At 45.2% G+C, this 25,431-nt stretch overlaps 1 protein-coding gene across 2 annotated transcripts in view; it reads left to right on the top strand.

Annotated features, from left to right (window-relative positions):
* The window catches only part of LOC138797559 (excitatory amino acid transporter 5-like), a 160,893-nt gene that overhangs the window by 63,960 nt on the left and 71,502 nt on the right, over positions 1-25,431 (top strand). The gene's annotated exons all lie outside the window — the stretch shown is intronic.

Genomic DNA, 25,431 nt, shown 5'->3' with positions numbered 1-25,431 from the left:
GTTAATGGAAATGTGTCTCTCCCGTTAGAGAGAACCAAACAGAACACACAGGCTCCATCTAGATCCTGAAAGTAAAGCAAGGCTTCCTCTTATGTCTTAGCACACATAAAGCACTAGGTAACCATCCTTGTGCGAATGCTTGTGTTCTTCCCATGTACACAGGGCGGTTGTTTTGAATATAATCCTTCTTAGCCCTCTCCATTTAGTCTGGCAGCATGTCATCATATTGGGGTAACAGGGGACCATCTATATCGGAGAAAGAAGAGGGGGCCTCTATATTACGAACAGCAGAGGAGGCATCTAAGTTGGGGGCACTGGAGGGGAGCATCTATAGTGGGACCAGCAGGGTAGGCCATCTATATTGGGAGCAGCAGGGGGTGGGGCATCTATATTGTGTGCAACGGGGAGGTATCTATTTGGTAGAAGCAGGGGGGGCATCTACTATAGAGAGGGGGCAGCAGAATGGGAATGCACAAAGAGGAATACTTACGGGAATGCACAAAGAGGGCTATTTACTATATGTGGGATACACAAAGGGGGCATATACTTTATGGTGGTTGCACAGAGGGGGCCATATAATATTTCGGAGTGGGGGTGATGTTGGTACCTGCTTTAGGGTGGCTGGTTCGTACTGTTCCCCAAATGGTCGGTGACCTGCCGGGTTGTGATGGGTCCCTTGGGCTCTAGTCCGCGGTAGTCCTGAGTGGCAATCGCCCACCTCAACTATCGGTACCGCCACCCACTGAAAGGGAAAAATTAACCTAAGTGGGTGTGATGCTGTCTGTATAGGTGCTGGTGCTAAGGAAAGGATGACTAAGTCCCCAGTGATAAAGAATAAAACAGCTTTACTGTAAAGTCTCTTGAGATGACAAACACCTTTGCAGAAATAGATAAATATTTGTACATGCTTTAGTACTTAAACTCCGTTGTGCTGAGGAGATGCTTGAAAACGTAGAGTAAAGGTAGTTGTAGCGGTGCTTAGAGAGTGCAAAGTAGAGCAGAGCAGCGTAGAGGAGTTTGTCAAGGGAGTCCCAACCCAAAGTAGTACTGTGCTCTGCAAGAACTTTGGAGAGATACTTGAGAGTGAGAGAGATACTTGTATCTGTGTTTAGACATCTGATGCTGCTTGGGACGAAACAGAAACAGACTATAAACAGATCAGGTCATAAAGAAGACATAAAAAGACTGAGATTCCTCCTCTTTCCAAATCCATTCCTGGCTTTGGCTTTAAATCTTTGGCAGATAATCTGTCAGATAATCTTTCTTGTGTAAATGGACCCTTATGCTAAGTTTACACGGAGCGATTATCGGGCGAATTTTCGCGATAATGATCGAATTCGAACGATAATCGTACGTGTAAACGCGGCGAAACGATCGAAAAATCGTTCAATTTGATCTTTTAACATCTTCATAAATCGTCGTTCGTAGTTCGCCAAAAATTCGCCGATCGTTCCGTGTAAACAGTCATCGCGCGATAATCCGTCCGCCCGCCGCCCTCCGCCTGGCCCCCCGCTCATCCACAGCCCCCTGCACTGGCTCGATCGCCACCCCCCGCCGCCGCCGCTCTGATCGCCACCCCCCGCCGCCCCGATCGCCACCCCCGCCGCCGCTCTGATCGCTACCCCCCCCCGCAGCTCCGATCGCCACCACCACCGCTCCGATCGCCACCCCCGCCGCCGCCGCTCCGATCGCCACCCCTGGGAGCCAGACTGTGACTCCAATGCCCATGCTGGTCACCCAGCTTTCCCAGGATCCTGTAAGGGTTAACCTTACAGGATGCTGGGAAAGCTGGGTGACCTCCAGTATGGGCATGGGAGTTACAGTCTAGCTCCCAGGGGGTTAAGTCCCTGGGAGCCAGACTGTAACTCCCATACCGGGGATTTTATATGTCCCGCACAGAAGAAGACTAATGAGGGAATTCCCTGCTCCTGTACTGCAAGGAGTGGTGCGCTATGCTATGCGCTATATGTACATCCCCAGAGGATTAGTAGTGATGCTACTGCATCACTACTTAACCCCTTACACTCTGTGGACCGGGTGCACTGCACCCCACCTACAGAGCATACCGGCTCCACATTAGGTGGTGAAATACATGATTGGTGTATGTGCCCGAAAAGTCGCAAAATTTTGCGCAGCTATGCGGTTGCTCAAAATTTTGCGAAATTTCCACTCCAAAAAAAAGGGTTATATTTTTGATAATTATCCCCCAGTGTGTCTCTGGTCTTTCTGGTGCTTTATAGACTCTTAATTGTTCTATTAATCATTGCTAATTAGTCTCTTCTGACTCGTTACAGAAATCCTGAACTAGCGGAATTCCACATGTTCATTCTTCAGCGCGGACCAGGGCAGGAGCGCGCACCTGCCATAGGACTCCCATTATGAGCGGAAGGCTAACGGCATTCCACGGCGGACAATTCCGCCGCGGAATTCCGCTAGTTTTGCTCAGTGTGAACGGGGCCTAAGAAATATATATATTTATATATAATATATATATACTCACAGTGGGGGACATGTATGAAAAGGCGTAAATGCCTTTTTTAGGAGCAGATTTTTTCGCATCTGCCCCATATGCACCACCCATCGCCAGTGGGCAGAGAGGGCGCGTTACCGGGGGTGTGGCAGCACACAGAGGAGGCGCGGCCTCTGCGTGCGCCGCATTTATCATTTTTTCCGGTGGAAAATGATACTGAAACCTACACAGGTCTGAGCTGGCGTAGGTTTCAAAATTTTCGCATGGATAGGCTCTGTGCGATCGGGATTTATGTAGAGGCAATGCGCCTCTACACAAATCCCCTGAGCTCCGCAGCTGCAGGGACATGTATAGATATACACACATATATATATATATATATATATATATATATGCGATGCCCTGGCCCCTGGGGGCCACTTCCGCAGTGCTGGTGTTATGAGCGGGCAATGACCGGGGCAGCTGCAGGGTGTATACTTGTCACGGTATAGGCCTGAGGGCAGCACAGCTGTAGGGCCGGTCTGAGGAATCTGCGGGTGATGATGGGCATGCGATTCTTCGCTGCACTTAGTCAGGGCACCAGTTAGTGGACACCAATGCCAGGGTTCAGTAACAGCGGTTTTATTATAGATGAAGTAACTAGTAGCAACAGTTCTGTCCGGATGCAACCGGGTATATAGCAGGCTTTGACAAATAAAGCAGGAGTGGTGCTGCATAGGCTGTGAGAATACGTGCCGGATGATGGGAGTAGGAGTATGAGAGGAATAGCGTTGCTGGGTGGATTAGCTTGAGAATAATACTTGCTGTGAATCCTTGCAGCGATGAGGAGAGATAACGGAATGACACCCAGATGAGAGAGAAGAATCCGGTCACTTGAGCAGGCAGATACAGCCGAAGACTTGAATACAGCAGCAGAATCAGTCACTCTGCTTATGGTGAAAAGGCTGCAGAGAAGAAGCCCAACTCCTCTGAGGCAGGAGAGGGACGACACACATCCTCCTTGCTTGGAAGCAGGGGGAAGACTAACTTGTTAGGAGGAAGTGGGAGGTCACATGGTTGCTCCTGGCCAGAGCTAGTCGGCCATTGGAGGAACCATGGTTACAGGTCACGTGATCAACAGCCTTGCATACCACTGTACAATATAATAGTACACAGGAATACATGAGAATACACATGAGAATGCACATTACCAGAGAATACTAGGGGAAAAACCAGCAGCAGTTGCAGTGCAAACACTTACCAGAACAGGCATGGACACAGCAATAGAAATGGCCATAATAGGAGTAGTAGTCTGCATGTTCTGGGACACTGCATACCTCCCTAGCAAATTTGAGCCGACCTCGGCGAATCTAGAAGGCAGCAAACATGAATAGACTGGACAATCAAACAACAGGAATGAATGATGAGAGTGAGTGTGATGAGGTGTGTGTTTCCCACGCCCAAGGCACAGGTGTGAAGAGAGAGAGGATGAGAAACCCTAGTGGCAGGACTTCACCTAGGGGTGCCTAACGTACTCTGGCGACCAGGTAGCTAGTGCATGAACCATCTGACGTGTAAGCCAGGACAACTTAACTGCTGGCGGGTGACCCTCCATATTCCAGCCAGTTAGACAGTAGGTTTTCTGTTAAATGTGTTACCCTACTGGAAAAGAGAACTGTGAAGACCTGTGTACTACCTTGGCGTGTCTGAGTAGTGTCTTGGATACCTGGAAGAGAAAAGAACAAAATAATAAAAGCAAACATACAAGGGGAGGTCCCTTACATACCACTCAATCACACACACAAGCACTCCACAGGCCAAACACACGAAAGGGTATCCAAGGTGCGATATGTATGGACAAGTGTGAAGGTTAGGTATGACTATGTGTGATAACTACTGTGTTGGGACAAGACAGAGGCGAACAAATACTGGAAACAAAAGGAAGGGAACACAAGGGACAACAAATACTGCGAGGTCTTGAGGAGAACTGGCTCACATGAATCTGAATGAAACCTGAGAGAAATCTGAATGAAAATCTGAGAAAAATCTGAATGCAAACTGGCTCAACTAAATCTTTCCAGCTATAGATAATATATAGATATAATAGATATAATATAGATATAATAATACACAATTATGAGACTGGATGAGAAAATACACTCCTACATAAACTGGACTTTCTCTGAGGTATATATATATATATGTAAACTGACTTCTCTTACTCAGAGGAGGAGCTATCTGACTCTGACACTGGAAAAATATACTGTTTTACAAAATAGGCACTCTACTCTGAGGTAATCTATGTAACCTTGTGCTTACTCAGAGGAGGAAATACAAAGACTCCGATAACACTGGAATGCAATAGTACAATAAGTGCAATAATGAAATAAGTGCAATAATACCCTGTGTGGAACACACAATCACAGGAAAGTGCATTAGGAAGGAATGGGTTAAGTGTCTCTGTTAGGTAGAGTCTCTTTTAGGCAATTAGACATCGTCCATGTAAAAGGCTCTGGGACAGGCACTAGAGAACTTTTTGTAATGGTAAGTGTCCATCAGCTCATGGCTGGTTAGTACAGGGAACTTGGTCAGGAGGACCAGGCACGAACCTTGAACGTTGCAGGAACTAAATGGTGGAACAGCACACAAAAAAAACACAGTCATAGAACTCAGCCTTTGAAGAGAACACCTAATAGAGGTGTCCTGGAGGACCCCAAATGGCACCCCTCTTCTTCTCCCAGGGGTAATACCGGGAGGAAGCCGGAGCAGGAGCCTCATCTGCTGCGGTGGTGACCACGAGGCTAGGGGTCACGGTGGTCACAGGAGAGACAGTAGGGGCCACATGGTAGGTAGTGGTGGTGGTCGCAGCTTTAGCCACGGCAGTGGTAGGGGGAGTCACCGTAGTAGCCATGGTGAGGGGGGCTTTAGCCACCGGAGGTAGCAAGGTTAGGGCCTGCTTGATCTCATCCGCCAACTTCTTGATAACCGGGTCGTCCCCAAACACCCACTGAGGCAGGGATGGTGTCTCGGGCCCGGGGAGCCTCCAGGGACTGGCGTAGCAGGTGGCCTTAAAGTTATTCCCCTGGCTAGAAGCAGGAAGAGGGGCGCCCGGAACCCCGGTACTCACGGATCCATCGTTTTCTGGCGAGGTCGATCCTCCTGTGGAGAAGGCAACCTCGGGAGTGCTGGAGCAACGAGATCCCGGTGAGACACTGGCGATGGAGACAGGCTCTTCCTCCAGACCGTTGGAGACTGGTGTAGAGCCCCAACTGATATCGCTGTCGGAGGGTAGCGGCATTAGCAGGCACGCAGGATTGAGCAGAGGCAGACTCTCAGGCAGTGTAGGCATCACAAGCGCTGGGGCTGCAGGCAGGTGCTCTTCATAGGCCGCCATCTTGCGTTCCACTGGCCGGAACTTGTAGCAGGAAGGGGAGGAGCGCCAGGCTGGAGGATCAGGCTCCAAAGTCTGCCCAGCAACAATGACGTCAGTGGAAGCGGCCGGCCAATCAGGAGAGACACAGTCATTATCAATGGCGCCAAGCAATTCCCGCTTCTCGGCCGCATGGCAGTTAACCCTCTCGTCACTGGGGGATGGCGCAGGTAGAAATAACAGCAAGAAGCGGCCATTTTGTGTACAGTCCCAGCCGTGCAGCGACTCAGTTATCAGAACTCCCATGGCAATTTTAGCACAGTCTCTGGAGACGATATTAAACTGTAGATCTGGTACACCGCATGGCGGGTAGATCCTGTTCGTGACGCCAAAAATGCGATGCCCTGGCCCCTGGGGGCCACTTCCGCAGTGCTGGTGTTATGAGCGGGCAATGACCGGGGCAGCTGCAGGGTGTATACTTGTCACGGTATAGGCCTGAGGGCAGCACAGCTGTAGGGCCGGTCTGAGGAATCTGCGGGTGATGATGGGCATGCGATTCTTCGCTGCACTTAGTCAGGGCACCAGTTAGTGGACACCAATGCCAGGGTTCAGTAACAGCGGTTTTATTATAGATGAAGTAACTAGTAGCAACAGTACTGTCCGGATGCAACCGGGTATATAGCAGGCTTTGACAAATAAAGCAGGAGTGGTGCTGCATAGGCTGTGAGAATACGTGCCGGATGATGGGAGTAGGAGTATGAGAGGAATAGCGTTGCTGGGTGGATTAGCTTGAGAATAATACTTGCTGTGAATCCTTGCAGCGATGAGGAGAGATAACGGAATGACACCCAGATGAGAGAGAAGAATCCGGTCACTTGAGCAGGCAGATACAGCCGAAGACTTGAATACAGCAGCAGAATCAGTCACTCTGCTTATGGTGAAAAGGCTGCAGAGAAGAAGCCCAACTCCTCTGAGGCAGGAGAGGGACAACACACATCCTCCTTGCTTGGAAGCAGGGGGAAGACTAACTTGTTAGGAGGAAGTGGGAGGTCACATGGTTGCTCCTGGCCAGAGCTAGTCGGCCATTGGAGGAACCATGGTTACAGGTCACGTGATCAACAGCCTTGCATACCACTGTACAATATAATAGTACACAGGAATACATGAGAATACACATAAGAATGTACATTACCAGAGAATACTAGGGGAAAACCAGCAGCAGTTGCAGTGCAAACACTTACCAGAACAGGCATTGACACAGCAATAGAAATGGCCATAATAGGAGTAGTAGTCTGCATGTTCTGGGACACTGCATATATACATATATATATATATACAGTGGTGCCTTGGATTACGAGCATAATCTGTTCCAGGACTGCGCTTGTAATCCAAATCCAATCTTAAACCAAAGCAAAACTTCCCATAAGAAATCATTGACGATTGGTTCTACACTTAAAAAATGATTTTTTTATTCTGAATGTAAAACTAATTAAACAAAGATTTAGAAAACACTGGATATGTCATAATATAAATTACTGTACAGTATAGCAATCAGCATGTGGTGTATAACGTATGATACGAGCATAAACCTGAAAAAACATCAGCTGTTTGTAGATACAGGATGGAACTGCAGATCCCCATAATGGCTGAGTGTGAGTGCAGGCACAGTTCAGCAGCAGTGTGTAAAGCTGAATGTTAGTTCAGACACATTATAGCTGGAATATAGAGGATGGGAAACACAGGGGCTGAAAGAGACTGCAGGGAGTATGAAGGAATGAGCAGGGCAGATGTGGGCACAGTATAGCAGCACTCTCTGTCCGGGGAGAAAGGGGTTAAAGTTGTGAAGAGATTACCCTCACAGTCCTGTCCCCTGATGCAAGCCCCAGTCTGAAGTGGATCTGCTATTTTGGTAGGTGAGGGAGGCTTCCTGGGTCATAGTACAGTGCTGTAGACCACCCTGTTCACGCCATGTCCCTTCCCCACTCCGCCTCCCACCCAGTACAGGGAGCTCTTAAACCAAAGCAATGCTCTTAAACCAAGTCGCAATTTTGAAAAACTGTGAGATCTTAAACCAAAACACTCTTAATCCAAGTTACTCTTAAACCAAGGTACCACTGTATATGTTTTTCTTTTGCTACATGTGTTCTATTAATGTTTCATTTTCTATTGCATTTCATATATGAAATTTTATATGATTTTCTATATACATAATACAGAATGATATTACTGTGGGGTAACTATACATCATGGCTGATACATCACATGTGCTTAATTAATGTAAATGTTATGAATCTTCGATAAATTTGCACTTGCGTGTTGAGGTCAGTGTATGAATACATGTCAGATTATCACACTGTATATCGATCGTATTTATTTATTTTTTACCATGGATTAATAAAGATCACTGGATATTACTTCTGCTGGATGATGGTTTTATCTTGGACTTGGTATTATCAGTATTAGTTCCAGTTTTATCTGAGGTTCTGTGGATCTGGTGTGGAGGGGCTGCTGTGTGCTGCGTGTCAGAAAGTTCTTTAAAGGGAACTCCGGATAAGAAAAAATTGTTTTCTATTAAAAGTACATTAAAAGTTTTATATAGATGTGCCTATACAATGTATTACTGTATCTGTACGGTTCTGCCTCACTGGTAGCTAATAAAAATCCAGGAAGTGAAAAAAGGCCCCTGTGCCAATTCACATTGTCTCCTGCTCCTGCTGCTATTTCCCCCTAGGAGACCAATCTTACATGCCTCTGTCCCACATTGTGTGCGTTTGCTGATGATGCACACAGGGGGCAGGGCGTGATCTCACAGGAGGCTTGGCCGGATCCCCCAATCCCCTGACTGATTCACCATCTCTAACCGGCCAGAAGCAGGTGTTGCACTAATTTTCCTGATTGTAATGGGTGGAGGCTGTGATGATCACATGAGGGAAAGCACTGCATTCTGGGAAATGCCAAACCAGGAAGAACAAAAACACAAAACAGAGCACCCCCCCCCCTCCCCCAAACAAATGGATTTTTGGTAGTTTCAAAACTGGGATAGACAGGTGAGTAATGCGTTATGCTTCTGCAGACGTTTTTTTTTAACCTCTACCTGGAGTTCCCCTTTAATATTCTTCTTTAGCTTGATGGAGTCACAGTATTTGAGTCTTCCATCCCCTCGATCCAATAAAGACCCAAACTATTTCCCTTACCAAATGTATCCTTGGAATGGTTGTTGTTTTAGAAGTGCCTTCCTAGTTTTCTGCTGCATTGATGTTAAGGGTCCTACATAGATTACTAGGAGGGGTATCATAGTAAACACCCACTGGGTTACATGTAATGTGTGTAATGCCATGCATCATAGTAAATTCCCCACTAGAGACAATAAAATGATTTGTGGTGACTACATTGCTACATGCCACACGGGTGACATCTCAATTTCAGTCCTTTTTCTGGACAGTTAATTGAAAAATGTGCAGAATATTCAATGTCATAGCTGGTGATTTAGGCATCTGAATATGGAGAATTGGATCTACCCTAAGTATATCCCAGGATTCTAAACATCATGAGATGGTGTATGAAATGTCAGAATAAACCTGATTGATTGTCCTCTAGGTCACCCTGTATGTACAGGTGTCTACCTCTCTCATATGTTCTTTATTTATAACCATCATCATAGCTACTTTAACAGAAATCACAACCTAACTTCTGAGCTGGTTTTTCAAAACAATTACCTGTTATATCTGTAAAAAAAAATGTCCAATTGGGATATTCTGAATTAATATCCTGGATGAGATGACTTTGCATGCAGAAATTAATTAGCTTGTGTCATCTTATGAAACATATCCATCTGAATGAATCCATATTCACCCAGCTGCAACATGATGTCCAAAAAATCCATGTTGGTCCCATCTTACATACATTATTGTTATTCATATTTACAGGTCTCATAAACTCTGGGGATACTTGTCATATCACAATGACATCCCTAATATGGAAACATAGCCTAAAGGATATATCCAGACCTGTCATTTCGGTAAACATTTTTACCGCCATATATGTGATGTATTGACGTAGATGTACATGTTATGCATGCTCTGTAGTAATTGGATATATTCCAGTCAATGTAAGACATCGGTAAGAGCTTTACATATGAAGGAAGGACTTCGAATATTGGGTAGCGAACATCAACTTATATATCAATTTTGGGAGCACCATGCTTCCACCCTTTTCCGATCTTTTGATCTCTATATCCTTCATAGCCAGAAATTCCTCAATTGCACATCTTTGTCCAATTGTCGGTTATATGTTTCCTAGAGAATTTTGGTTGCAACTAATTGTACAAACACACGTGTCCAGCAGCACCAAATGATCTATAGGCTTTAATAGGTAGATAGGACGCACGCTAGTGTTCACAATCCCAGTTTAGTGGACTAGTATATCTAAGAAATCCAAGTCTTTAGGCATCTAAAGTAGAATAGTCCACAAGTTTATTTTTCCAAGTTCTAATACAATGTTTTGACCAAAATTGTATACTTGGAAAAGACCATTTAGATCGAAACATTGTATAGAAACTTGGGAAATAAACTTTTTGGATTATTTTATTTTTGATGCCTTTTGACTTGGAATTTCTTTTAAGAGGGCATGTTTCTATAATGCTGGATCCCCCCTAAATTTAACATCTCTGCTTCTTCCCATGCAAATTACCTTAGATGTATTTTAGGAAACATTTTCTTACAAACTAGTTTTCTCACAAATAACTGGAGATCTTTGATGGTTGTTAAATGACCAATTCTGGAAACAGGAGAAAGGTTAAAGCAATGCCTCCTCCCAAGCATCAGTGACCTTTTATGTGGATCACTCAGCATTATTGTCACCTCTCTTCCCACCATCTATATGGAGGGCCATTTAAACTTTCCTGTTTTCCTTTTTTACATCTTTGAGAAAGATGACGCCTAAATCATACAGATGATGTTTTGGATTCAATCCCTGCCGATGTAAGTGATGCCATAGAGGGGGAAGGGGTATTCATGCATTGCTCGCACATTTTCCCTTACATACCCTCTGGGATTGGGAATCTTATATCTCTTTTTGGCTTTCATACCCTTGATCTGCTTTCCCATGTTCGCCATAACTCCTCTAATGGCCAGTTCACACGGAGTAAAAGAGGCGGAATTCTGCGACGGACATGTCAATTCTAAGAGCGGAGAGGCGCGCACGCCCTCCCATAGACAGCTTGTATGACACAGAGCCTGGTGGCATTTGGCAGTGGAGAGTTCCATCTCTTTTACTCCGTGTGAACTGGCCCTAATTCTCGAAAGCATTAAAGCATTACAATTTGTCTGCTGATACTTGGTTGAGCTGATTCTAAGGTTTCCTGATCTTTATATAGAGTTGATCTGAGGTTTTATAATTCTGGTTAATGAATAGTCTGTTCAGGGGCGTAGCTAGGGGTTCACCCTTGGGGGGGGGGATGCAAGTGAGTCTGAGTGGGCCCCCACCAATGTTACCCATAGGGAAACTCAGCAGGTGACAAGGGTTTTCCGAATAATAAATTCTTCTAAATTACTTACAGTGAATAAGGTATTGCAACTCAGCTCGACTGAATTTCTTTTCAGTTCTTTTTTTTTTTCTTTTTTTCTAAAGATATTTTATTGACGGCATTGTCAAAAACAGGAAACATACATATAATAGTCAATATTATCTGACAAAAAGATGTCGCACGCAGGCGACTACAGGAGTATGTTTATTATAATATATAGTATAAGAATGCCTATTTTCTTTTTTTATCATATCAATACATATATACACACACATATACATACACATATACACACACAGATATATATATATATATATATATATACACACATATATACACATTTAGTAACAAAGTATTTTCAAGAAATACAAATAAAACAATAACAAAAAATTCATCTCGAACAAAACGTAAATGTCAGTAATATACTAATACTTTCAATATGGTATACTAAAGTTTCTTATGAGAAGAAAATAGAGATTAAGAAGTTTGAAGTGGTTCCATTTAGACATAAATGACTTTGTTGACCTTTCTTTAGAACGTATTATATAAGAGTTCCCAATGAAATATTTCTTTCAAAGCAGAGATAACATCAGAAATAGGATCCTCTTAAAAATTTTGGTGTTAAATCTGAAGACTGGATTGTTGAGGACCATTTGTGTTGAAATATTTGTTGGGCTAAGTTTTTTTGAGTATATGATCTAAGTTCTCTGTAAGTATGTGACAAAGAATTAGGAATTGCAGGTGTCAGAAAGAGGTTATCGAATTCATTGTCACTCTCTGCTTCTGCAACACCTTTTACTCTAGAGGTAAAAAATGCTAATAATGAATTATATTGTGGGAGATGAGAGGAGGGAAGTTTAAATTTTGTATGGATAGTATCCCATGTTAAGTAGGGGCCTGATATATTATCTAGTAGATCTCCTATAAAGGAAATGTTTGCATTTTTCCACTCCGTATAGTCTAAGTTATCGGGGAGAGTTGGGGAAAGTGGAGAATGCCATAAAGGAAATCTCTTTGAGAGACAGAACGGTAATCCGTATAATTTCCTTATTGCCTTCCGGAACCAAGTTCTAATACCACACACAACCTAAGAGCAGGGGGTGGCGCTGTTTTTGGAGGATAGCAACTATGTTGTTTTTTTTTTAATTCTGGAGAACCCTTTTAGATGATCTCTGCCTAAAAATAATAGCAGTATAGGTAAGCTTTAAAATATTAAAAGGGGTCAGCTGGTTGTGATCATACATGTATGTGCAATCCAAGACATGTGATGAGCTGCTAGATATTCATTTCCTATCCCTTTAACTGACTTTAGCGTAAGGTGTATAGATACCTGCAATTGCAACTACATGATGGAGCGGGTACAGCAAGAGGGTCAAATGTGTGTGGGGCGCTTGTGTAAATGTGGCAAGGGCTAAGCACTAGAGGGAGGGAGAGCATTCAGCATGGTAGGAGCTCTATAAAGGGACACAAGTTAGCATGGCCTCTGAAAGAGTATGGATGCTGCATGAGGAAGAAGGCTAGGGATCAGAGTACATGTGGTGGGCTTTTGGCTTTATGACCCACAAGAGTGACCCATTAAGCAGGGCCGTAGGGAGGGGAGAGAGAAGGATCAAAGTGGATGAGGCAGCCTGGAAGCCTCCTGCCCTCTGTCCGTGTGGGGAGACAGGAGACGATTTTAACTTGATCAAAAGAGGTATTTTCCATACTGTACTGTCTCCTGGCTGCTGTTTAGCTATAATTTGCGTGAAATCGCTGCGTTTTAACCGAGATTTTGTGCAAATCACGGTTAAACAGCAGCCAGGAGACAGTACAGAAAAGTTACTGTGTAGATGGTGAAGGACCTTGACATGTGACTATGATGTCACCGCAGGTCCTGTATGTACACTGCACTATGGAGGAGGAAGAAAGAAAATACAGGTACCTTGTGGGAAGGGGAGGACAATAAAAGGTGCACAGTCTGGGGAGGGGGGTGAAGGGTGCCCAGTCTGGAGTGGGGAGGGGGGCAGGGGGGGTACAGTGTGACACCAGTCTGGGATGGGGGGTGACATTTAGGGGTCTGGTCTGGTTGTACATTATTATATGATCGAACCTCGGGAAATCCTAGGTTCGATCGAACTCTAACATTCACAAACCTGCCGCATTAGATTGCTGATGCCTGCCTGGTCCGTGGGGAAGGAGGAGAGTGCCCGAGTACCACCTGGAATTCTGGGATTCAGCCGAGGTAATAGGTACCCAGGCACTCTCCTCCTTCCCCACGGACCCGGAAGGCATCAGCAATCAAATGCGTCAGGTTCGTGAATGTTTGAGTTTGATCAAACCTTGGATTTCCCGAGGTTCGATCAACCTCCTACCCCTTTAACTGACTTTAGCGTAAGGTGTATAGATACCTGTAATTGCAACTACATGATGGAGCGGGTACAGCAAGAGGGTCAAATGTGTGTGGGGCGCTTGTGTAAATGTGGCAAGGGCTAAGCACTAGAGGGAGGGAGAGCATTCAGCATGGTAGGAGCTCTATAAAGGGACACAAGTTAGCATGGCCTCTGAAAGAGTATGGATGCTGCATGAGGAAGAAGGCTAGGGATCAGAGTAGATGTTAGATTGCTGATGCCTGCCTGGTCCGTGGGGAAGGAGGAGAGTGCCCGAGTACCACCTGGAATTCTGGGATTCAGCCTAGGTAATAGGTACCCAGGCACTCTCCTCCTTCCCCACGGACCGGGAAGGCATCAGCAATCAAATGCGTCAGGTTCGTGAATGTTTGAGTTCGATCAAACCTTGGATTTCCCGAGGTTCGATCAACTCGGCACCATAGAATCACATTACACTGGGTGTCACACTGGAGATAGATCAGGAAGCATCGCCTCCTAATTCACAGGTACAGACAGCAGGGAGCAGAGACAACGGCGCCTCCTCAGGTACAGACAGCAGGGAGCGGAGACAACGGCGCCTCCTCAGGTACAGACAGCAGGGAGTGGAGACAACGGCGCCTCCTCAAGTACAGACAGCAGGGAGCAGAGACAAAGGCGCCTCTGTTAAGGTACTTAGGGACCAAATTTTAAATGGGAAAAATGCTGATTGAGCCCAGAGCTGCCTGATAATCATTCTTCATTAAAACATTCCAGGTACTTAGTAAATCGCGTATCTAAACTTCATTAAAAAAAAATATATATATATGTTATATGCCAGCAGTGAAGGGACAACATGGGCCCCCCTGTGCTTGCTGTGCACACAAGGGGGGGGGGGGGCAAATTGAATCTTTCCCCCGGGTGCAGGAGAGCCTAGCTACACCTCTGCATAAAGATACCTTACCCCCGCTGCAACATGATCCATGCATCCCATGAAAGGGAGCTGAACTCATTGTAAGTGGCACTGTTGGGGTACAGGTGAGATACATTTGGGACTAATTCACACGTCCTGTTAAGTCATTGCTTTCTATTGTGTTATTCACACGTTTCTTTTTTCATGGATCCGCAATCTGATCTGTGAAAAAATAGGACATGTCAAAACCCGGAGTGTGATCACGGCACCTATTCCCCCATAGAACTCTGGGATCCATGTTTTTCTCATGAAAATCAGTGAAAAAGACAGATCCCATGTCACTTGCATAGAAATGGTGGGTGCAGTAGTCTCTCCTAATGGCTGAGTTTTTCCCTGGCTGAGGTCAGCAGCAAGTACCCTGGATAGCTGGTGTTTTACCTGGTGCTGGAGCTCTGCCGCCTCCGCTGCTCCCTGTGGACCTGTGTGTGGCCTGTGATGGGGGCCGGAGGCGGGAGACGTCAGTATGGCTGGTCTGAGCTGTATATATATATGGCTCCTGCTGGTCACTGCTATATATATATATATATATATATATATATATATATATATATACACACAGGGGTGTAGCTAATGTCCCTTGGGCCATGGTGCAAGAGGTAAACTTGGGCCCCCCCTTCCTCAACTAAGCGATGCTATAGATAGATAGATAGATAGATAGATAATTTATTCAATACAAAAGCACACATTGAAAATCAGCTGATTTTCACCGTGTGTTTTTGTATGGAATAAATTACGACAACAAGGGTTTTTTTTTCACCAAGTCGGGAGTGCTGCAGTTGCTTTTGTATTTACCTATATAGACACCTGTGGATCAAGGTGGGACCACAGGCACCCAGCATGCTTCACTGTTCATGAGTGCTGCGTGCATTGTGTTTTTCTAGATAGATAGACCAAGACCGTTATTACTAATAATACCAGTATATTGGAAGGAAATATCACCATACATATTACCACCATACTATTACTGACCAATATTACCAATAATACCAGTATACAAGTGACAAATATCACTACCACACCACAACCCCTACCATCACCACCATATTGTGACCAAATCCAGAATACTAAATCCAATAAAACACAGTACCAGATTACAAGTAACAAATAACCCTGCCACATACTGAGTAACACCTCACACATCCTAACACCACCAGATGCTGACTAACACCACCACATCCTAACTAACACCACCACATACTGACTAATACCACCACATACTGACTAACACCACTGCTGCTACTGAATATTCCACTGTACAAAGATCACTATCACCTCATACAGTCATATAGAGGTAGCCCCAGCTCTACACAGCTCTATACACCATATACATTACAGTGCAGTTACATCAGGTGACTCACAAGGGAGGTCTTCTCTGATTGGAGTTCTTACCTTTTCATCTTCTCCATCTGCCCTGGGCCACTAGAACTTCTCCAAGCCACAAATCCTCAAAATCTGCCAGACATATTAGGCTCCTCACCATCCTCATCTCTCTACAAACTGCACATCTGTATTGGCCCCTTTGTGCCCTTATTTAGTGGGTAGCCATGACTCACCCTTGTGATCACCCTTACAGTATATGGTCCCCTCTGTGTATCTTTTATAGTATATGCCCTCCGTGTAGTCCTCCTTATAGATGCCCCCCCTCTGTGTATTTTCCCTTATAGATGGCCCCCTCTGTGTAGTCCCCCTTACAGATGCCCCCTGTGTTGTCCTCCTCCGCCCCCCTTTTAGATGGCCCCTGTGTTGCCCCCCCTTTTAGATGTCCCCCTCTGTTGTCCCCCCTTATAGATGCCCTGAGTTTTCCCCTTATACATGCACCCCCCATCCCCCTATACATGCCCCCTTGTTGCCCCCCCTTGTAGATGTCCCCCCCTGTGCTGTCACCTTATACATACCTCCTTATGTTGCCTCCCTTATGTTGTCCCCTTATACATGTCCCCACTTTATGTTGTCCCCTTATACATGCCCCCCTTGTAGATGGTTCCCCTATACATGCCCCCCCTTGTAGATGGTCCCCTTATACATGTCCCCCCTTGTAGATGGTCCCCTTATACATGCCTCCCTTGCAGATGGTCCCCTTATACATGCCCCCCTTGTAGATGGTCCCCATATACATGTCCCCCTTGTAGATGGTCCCCTTATACATGCCCCCCCTTGTAGATGGTCCCCTTATACATACCCCCCCTTGTAGATGGTCCCCTTATACACGCGCTCCCCCCCCCCGTAGATGGTCCCCTTATACATGCCCTCGCCCCCTTGTAGAGGGCCCCCTTATGTTGTCCCACTGTGCAAAGCAGACAAAAACTAACAACAAAAAAACACAACTTACCTAACAACACGCTCCCCCGTCGTGGCTCTCTTAACCTCTTCTTCTCTGGCTGATGCTCAGCTCCCTGGGGGTGTCCCAAAGATTCCCGGGCAGCACACGCACCAGGGAGCTGTGTGCACCGAGGGTGTTACTTCCGGGTCAGCGAGCGCATCGCTCCCTGTGCCGGAAGTAGCCACACACTGAGCTCCCTGGTGTGTGGGGGTGGGGGGTGGTGGTTTTGGTGGTTAGTGCTGTGGCGGGGGGGGGGGGGGGATGGGGGGCGGCGGCCCGCAGCCACGACTGCTGCGACCACGGTGGCTACGCTACTGTATATATATATATATATATATATATATCAAACATGGTGTAAAGTGAAACTGGCTCAGTTGCCCCTAGCAACCAATCAGATTGTACTTTTCATTCCTCACAGACTCTTTGGAAAATGAAAGGTGGAATCTGATTGGTTGCTAGGGGCAACTGAGCCAGATTCACTTTACGCCATGTTTCATAAATCTACCCCAGTGTATATATATATATATATATATGGTGTATGTAGATATGTGGTTCCTACTGGTCACTGCTGTATATATATATATATATATATATATATATATATATACTCACCGGCCACTTTATTAGGTACACCTGTCCAACTGCACGTTACCACTTAATTTCTAATCAGCCAATCACATGGCGGCAACTCAGTGCATTTAGGCATGTAGACATGGTCAAGACAATCTCCTGCAGTTCAAACCGAGTATCAGTATGGGGAAGAAAGGTGATTTGAGTGCCTTTGAACGTGGCATGGTTGTTGGTGCCAGAAGGGCTGGTCTGAGTATTTCAGAAACTGCTGATCTACTGGGATTTTCACGCACAACCATCTCTAGGGTTTACAGAGAATGGTCCGAAAAAGAAAAACATCCAGTGAGCGGCAGTTCTGTGGGCGGAAATGCCTTGTTGATGCCAGAGGTCAGAGGAGAATGGGCAGACTGGTTCGAGCTGATAGAAAGGCAACAGTGACTCAAATAGCCAACCGTTACAACCAAGGTAGGCAGAAGAGCATCTCTGAACGCACAGTACGTCGAACTTTGAGGCAGATGGGCTACAGCAGCAGAAGACCACACCGGGTGCCACTCCTTTCAGCTAAGAACAGGAAACTGAGGCTACAATTTGCACAAGCTCATCGAAATTGGACAGTAGAAGATTGGAAAAACGTTGCCTGGTCTGATGAGTCTCGACTTCTGCTGCGACATTCGGATGCTAGGGTCAGAATTTGGCGTCAACAACATGAAAGCATGGATCCATCCTGCCGTGTATCAACGGTTCAGGCTGGTGGTGGTGGTGTCATGGTGTGGGGAATATTTTCTTGGCACTCTTTGGGCCCCTTGGTACCAATTGAGCATCGTTGCAACGCCACAGCCTACCTGAGTATTGTTGCTGACCATGTCCATCCCTTTATGACCACAATGTACCCAACATCTGATGGCTACTTTCAGCAGGATAATGCGCCATGTCATAAAGCTAGAATCATCTCAGACTGGTTTCTTGAACATGACAATGAGTTCACTGTACTCAAATGGCCTCCACAGCCACCAGATCTCAATCCAATAGAGCATCTTTGGGATGTGGTGGAACGGGAGATTCGCATCATGGATGTGCAGCCGACAAATCTGCGGCAACTGTGTGATGCCATCATGTCAATATGGACCAAAATCTCTGAGGAATGCTTCCAGCACCTTGTTGTATCTATGCCACGAAGAATTGAGGCAGTTCTGAAGGCAAAAGGGAGTCCAACCCGTTACTAGCATGGTGTACCTAATAAAGTGGCCGCTGAGTGTATAGCTACTGCTGGTAGTGGTGTATGTGTGTGTGTGTGTGTGTGTGGGGGGGGGGTTGCTCTTCTCATACAGTCCTCACTCTGTACCTGACAACTTCTAGCACTCAGCACCCTAACAGACACATTAAGGCTGGGTTCACACTGTGTTTTTGCAATCCGCTTTTGTGTGCATCCGTTTTGATCCGTTTTTCCATTGACTTCCATTGTAAAAAAAAAGGATCAAAACGGATCCGTTTTTTTTGACGGACGCAAAAACGTAGCTGACACTATTTTTGTGTCTGTTAAAAAAAACGGATCCGTTTTGATCCGTTTTTTTTTTACAATGGAAGTCAATGGAAAAACGGATCAAAACGGATGCACACAAATGCATCCATTTTTTTTCATCAGTTTTTCATCTGTTTTTTGCAAAAAATGGATTGCAAAAACGCAGTGTGAACCCAGCCTAATAGTGCTTACTCACTGCTGGACTTCTTTACTGTCCCTGGCAGTCATAAACAGGCAGAATCCCTCTAGCTGCTGTCATCCCCCTCCCTTCTCCTCATAAAAGGCTCTGCATGACAGTGGAGGAGAGGAGGGGCCAGCAGAAGAGCAGCAGCAGCTGCAGGAGGAAGGTAGCTGGGAATAAGAACCAGCCCTGGCCAGGCTCAGCATCCAACGGCTAAGTAGGCCCCCAGGAGCAGGGGGCCCGATATTGCCGGGTGCTGTTGCCATCTTGGGGGCCCACTACACACATGTGCTAAGACAGGGAGGGCAAAACGGGGGCAGCCTAGTGCAGCCTGTACATGACGGGGGGGCAGTAAGGGGTTAAGTAGTTAGGTTAGGCTGAAGTTTGGTAGTTGGAGGTTAGTGATTACTGGCCAGTAAGGTAGCGTGGTGTAGTGTAAATGGGCCAATAGAAGAGTGAGTAGGAGCGTGGGGGGGAATGGTTAGCAGGGGGGTAGAGGGTACAGGGGGGTAGAGGGGGAGAGGGTTTACCTCAGTCTCCACGCGTCCGACCAGAGACAGCCCGCCCGCCCTATTGCTTGGTCGGTGGAATGGGGCTTGAGTTGCTTGAATAGTAAGGCCCCGGGAGTTCAGCCAAAGGGTAAAGGGAGGGGCCCATGACTAGGGGAGGGGTAGGAGTGGGGAGGTGGAGTTATAGCTGGTCAGAAGGGGGGCTAGTATAAAAGTTAGCATCACGTGGGCGAGTCAGTCTAGCCTGGTGCTGGGAGTGAGAAGTTGTCCCGCCCGCCCTTTATTTGGGTGCTGGAGTTATTGCTTTGTCACGGCGGCAGTTTAAAGAGTCACTGTCGTATTTTTTTTTTTGCAGAAATCAATAGTCCAGGCGATTTTAAGAAACTTTGTAATTGGGTTTATTAGCCAAATCTGCCATTATCTGCATGTAAAAAGCCTTTTCCCAGGTCCCCCCCTCCTTCCTCTTTTTCATCCACTCTGAAAAATCTGAAAATTGTGACTTGTTGCAGGAGACGTCCCCTGTCTGTTCTAGGGAGAGGGGAGGGGGGAGGAGGAAGGAGGGAGTTAGCCGGCAGCAGAAAGCAGATAACAGAGGATTACAGGCAAGGAGCTGGGTGACAGCTGTAATCCGAGCTCAGACAGATCACTGGTGACTGTCCAAGAAGATAACGGGTGAGATATTTGTAGATTAACTCTTTGTTGTCCTGTTTTGGTCTTTTGTCTAGCTCTCTCCATAGGAGAACAATGAAGACAGGGGGGAGAGCTTCAAACTACTTTTTCATGATAAAAATGCATTTTTCGGATAATAAACCCAATTACAAAGTTTCTTAAAATCGCCTGGACTATTGATTTCTGCAAAAAAAATTTTCACGACAGTGACACTTTAAGGAATGGAGGGGAGGTGGGGTCCTAGAAGGCAATGGAGGAAGAAGTGGTAATAATAATATAACGGTGGCTTGAAGTTTAAAAGAAAATTCCTGTTGGACAGGGTTCCCAGGAAGAGTTATGTAGGTCTGGAAGATGGGTGTCCGCAGGCCTGGTGTGTTACGACTGTGGGCAAGGTCCAGACCGAGTACTGGTTGTTGATGGATGGGTGCCTTCGGGGGACCCCCCTCTCTGAACTTTATGTAGCAAGTTACAATTTGCACTAGGATGTTTACAAAGTAATAAGATGTTTTTTATTACAGAATCTATTTTGAAAATGTAAAATTATGGTTGTTTATAATAAAAGCCGTGGCCTTTTTATACCACTTAACCCTTGTCTGTGTGTGGGTTCTTTAGGGGTTGGGGGAAAAAAGGAAAAACGGATATCATCTCTCCTGCAGTCATGTCGTGGCAGCCTGCAGAGGGGTGGTCACCAATGGCCCTGAGTGAGGTGGTTCGGGGGCCCATTTAAAGTAATGGGGAACCCCTCTTTTTGGCATTACAGCAGTACATGGCATATTTGTAAGTCCCGAGCTGGCGTGGTGCGACTGGGGATTATAGTTTACATTTGTACTGCTCGGTTTGGGCCATCTGTCACCTCCCCTGGGAATTAAGGCTATTGTTATAGGTTTACACATGTTTACAAAAAGTTTATGAATGTAATTATAAAGTTGCTATGGTAACAATGTTTACAGAGTATTTATGTTTACTATTTAATAAAGAGGCTGCTGTGGCCAGTATTTTCCAATGTCACTCAGCATGGTGTCCTTTTATTGGGAGAGGGAACTTCTAAGGTAAGAGGGTTATTGATGATAATGGGTTACTTCCTTACCCCACAATCTGCCTTACCTAGGTCATGCAGACAGCATTAACCATCTGAAACCTCAGTGGGCCCCCTGCCAGTGTAGGCCCAGTAGCGGCCTCTAATTTCGCTACTGAGTCTGCTGCATGAATGTCTATCTGTAAGTGAAGACCATGAGGAATCATTCTTGTGCTATAGTTCCTGTGAAAGAGTCTCTGATGATCGTTACATACAGAAAGCTTATAACAGAGCTAAATTGAGTGCGAGGGACACTGGTACTTACAGGGCTACATAGAAGAAAGGTCAGTGGGCTGAGATTTATTATCTTCTCATGTTCAGAGTTATACTTGTAACATAATGGATGATGTTACCTGCTATACTTGTTCCTAAAGTCTAATCTATGTGCTACCTGTTCCTGCAGTCTAATTTTTGTAGGTCACACAATAAGTTGGCTACAGACTCTGTGACCGAGTGTTAGGCATCCAAGCAGCATAAAACATAGTAACATAGTAAAAAAGGTTAAAAAAAAAAAAAAAAAAAAAAGAAAACCCTACTGTGTTAATCCAGGGGAAGGCAAAAACCCTTTTGAGGCAGATGACAACTGCCCCATCACAGGGTGAAAATTCCTTCCCGACTCCAATAGCAATCAGAATAATCCCTGGATCAACGTATCACCAGAAATCTAATACCCATAACTTGTAACATTATATTTTTCAAGAAAAGCATCCAGGCCTCCCATGAACTTATTTGATGAATTGGCCATGACAACATCATGTGGCAGAGAGTTCCACAGTCTTACCCCTCGTACGTAGAGGATGCCCCCTTGTCATGGCTATAGACCTAAGAGTAAAAAGACCACTACAAAGATCTCTATACTGTCCATTCATATATTTGTACATTGTGATCAGATCGCCCCTAAGATGTCTTTTTTCTAGTGTAAAACACCCAAAGTTTGATAACCTGTCCTGGTACCGTAACCCACCCATTCCCTTAATGACCTTTGTTGCCCTCCTTTGCACCTGCTCCAGTTCAGCTGTGTCCTTCTTACATACCGGTGCCTAAAACTGTACACAGTATTCCATATGTGGTCTGAGCAGTGATTTATAAAGAGGGAAAGCTATGTTCTCATCTTTAGCATCTATGCCTCTTTTGATGCATCCCATTATTTTATTAGCCTTGGCAGCTGCTGCCTGGCGCTGATCACTAAAGTTGAGTTTACTGTCCACCAATACTTCCAGGTCTTTTTCGGAAGCAGTTTTACCCAGTGTTTTATTATTTAGCACATAACTGTACTTATTATTTCTACGGCCCAAATGCATAACCTTACATTTATCCACATTAAACTTTATTTGCCATTTCACCGCCCAAGCCTCCAGCTTCTCCAAATCCCTCTGTAATATATTATCCTCCTCTGTGGTGATTACTTTACCCAGTTTAGTATCATCTGCAAAAATGGAGATTCTACTCTGTAGCCCCTCTACAAGATCATTATTAAAAATATTAAAAAGAAGTGGACTCAACACTGACCCCTGTGGTACCCCACTAGTAACTAAAACCCAATTTGAATATGTTCCATCAATGACCACCCTCTGTTTTCTATGACTCAACCTGTTACTTACCCATTTGCATATGTTTTCCCCTAGTCACAACATCCACAGCCTCCCCCAGGTCCAGTCTATAACTTACCTCTTCATAGAAGCCGATCAGATTAGTCTGACAGGATCGATCCCTCATAAATCCATGCTGGTGCTCCATTATAAGATTATTTTCATTAAGATACTCCAGTATAGCATCTCTTACAAACCCCTCAAATACTTTACCCACTATAGATGTTAGACTAACAGGCCTATAGTTTCCAGGATCACTCTTTGACCCCTTCTCGAATATTGGTACCACATTAGCTATGCGCCAGTCCTGTGGAACAATCCCTGTCATTATAGAATCTTTAAATATTAGGACTAATGGTCTGTCTAACACAGTACTTAATTCTTGCAAAACTCTAGGATGAATACCTTCTGGGCCCTGTGACTTATGGATTTTAATGTTTTTAAGCGTTGCCCCACTTCTTGTTGTGTTAGGCAGGTGAGATTTATGGGAGGACTTACATTATCCCTAGTCATGTTGTCTGTTATGGGATTCTCCTCTGTGAATACAGTAGAGAAAAATGTATTTAGTAGATTGGCCTTTTCCTCTTCCTCCTCCACCATTACACCCAGATTATTTCTGAGGGGACCAACATTTTCGGTTTTAAATCTTTTGTTATTTATATAGGTGAAGAACATTTTGGGATCTGTTTTACTTTCTGTGGCTATCCCTCTTTCTGTTGCAATTTTTGCTTCTTTTATTTGTTTTTTACACATTCTGTTCTTCTGTCTATAGTTGCTCAATGCTTCCCCACTACCTTCTTGTTTTGGAAGTCTGAATGCTTTTTTCTTATCATTTATTGCACCCCTTACAGCTGTAGTTAGCCACATTGGTTTTCTCCTATTTCTACTACTTTTTTTCCCCATATGGTATGTGCCGTTCACACAATTTAACCGGGATGCTCTTAAATATGTCCCATTTCTCTTGTGTACTTTTATTTCTGAAGGCAGTGTCCCAGTCTTTGTCCTCAAGGTCCTCTCTTAGTTTTTGGAAATTAGCCTTCCTGAAATTTAATGTTTTTGTAGCCCCTCTACTAATCATTTTATTAAAAGATAATTGAAAACTTACTGTGTTATGGTAACTATTACCTAGGTGACCCCTCCCCCCCCCCCCCACACCTCTATTTTTGATATTCTGTCTGGCCTATTGGTGAAGATCAGGTCCAGCAAAAAAACAAACAACAAAAGCAAACAAAACAAACAATTTGTTCAAAAGCAAACAAATAAACAATTAGTTCTCCTCTAAATTTCCTGACTCTAAAGTCCCAGAATATTAAAACCCCACACTTGAGACAAAAACACACTTTAGATAAAAAACTCGCTCACAAATAGCAATATAAAAGAACTTAGCTTACAGAGATAGCTGCTTCTGGCTCCTGCGTTGGAAGAAACAAGAAGACACTTCTAAGATCACAACCATCCCGGCAGTTTAAATCGAATGTACCACTTTAGTTACAATAAAAGGCTTTACATACAACCTTACAGGTGCAGCTGCGATGAATCAGCTGATGCTGTCTTTTTTTTAAATCTGTCACCTGGTTCCTGAGATCTTTGCCATTATCAAGATATGCAAATGAGGTCTGTTGGTGCTCTGAGGGTGGTCCCCTGCCCCCTGTGCATAGATATCTTCCCTACCCCCATGCACACCTCTTCCCTCTCTGTCCCACTTTTAGTTTCCTGCCCAGCCTTCCTCGGTGGCCTGACCTACTGCGCAGGCTCATACCCTAATCTGATGACAGCACTCAGGATCAGACTGCAGATCCAGGCCGGACAGGAAACTGAAGCAGGGACAGACTCATACCCTGCTCTGATGACGGTACTTGAGATCAAACTGCAGAGCCAGGAGGGGCTGCGCAGGAAAATGAAGGTGGGACAGACTCATACCCCTCCCTGATGATGGCGCTCAAGATCAGACCTCAGATACGGACAGGAAACTGAAGGAGGGACAGGCTCATACCCCTCTTTAATGATGGCGCTCAAGATCAGACTGCAGGGACGGACAAGAAATTGAAGGAGGGACAGGCTCAAACCCCTCTCTGACGATGGCACTCAAGATCAGACTGCAGAGACCGACAGGAAACTGAAGGAGGGACAGACTCATACCCCTCTCTTGTGATGGCGCCCAAGATCAGACCGCAGAGACAGGCTGGGGAGGAAACTAAAGGCAGGACAGAGAGAGAGGAGAAGGCTTCCATCACCTGGGGGAGACCCATGCACTAGGTGCACTGGACTCATTTCCAGTGCACCAACAGACCTCATTTGCATATCTGGATAACAACAAAGATCCTGGAAAGCAGGCAACTGA

The sequence above is a fragment of the Dendropsophus ebraccatus genome, chromosome 7, assembly GCF_027789765.1.
Source record: "Dendropsophus ebraccatus isolate aDenEbr1 chromosome 7, aDenEbr1.pat, whole genome shotgun sequence".
In the NCBI taxonomy this organism is placed as follows: Eukaryota; Metazoa; Chordata; class Amphibia; order Anura; family Hylidae; genus Dendropsophus; species Dendropsophus ebraccatus.
This window is presented reverse-complemented; position numbering and strand designations above follow the sequence as displayed.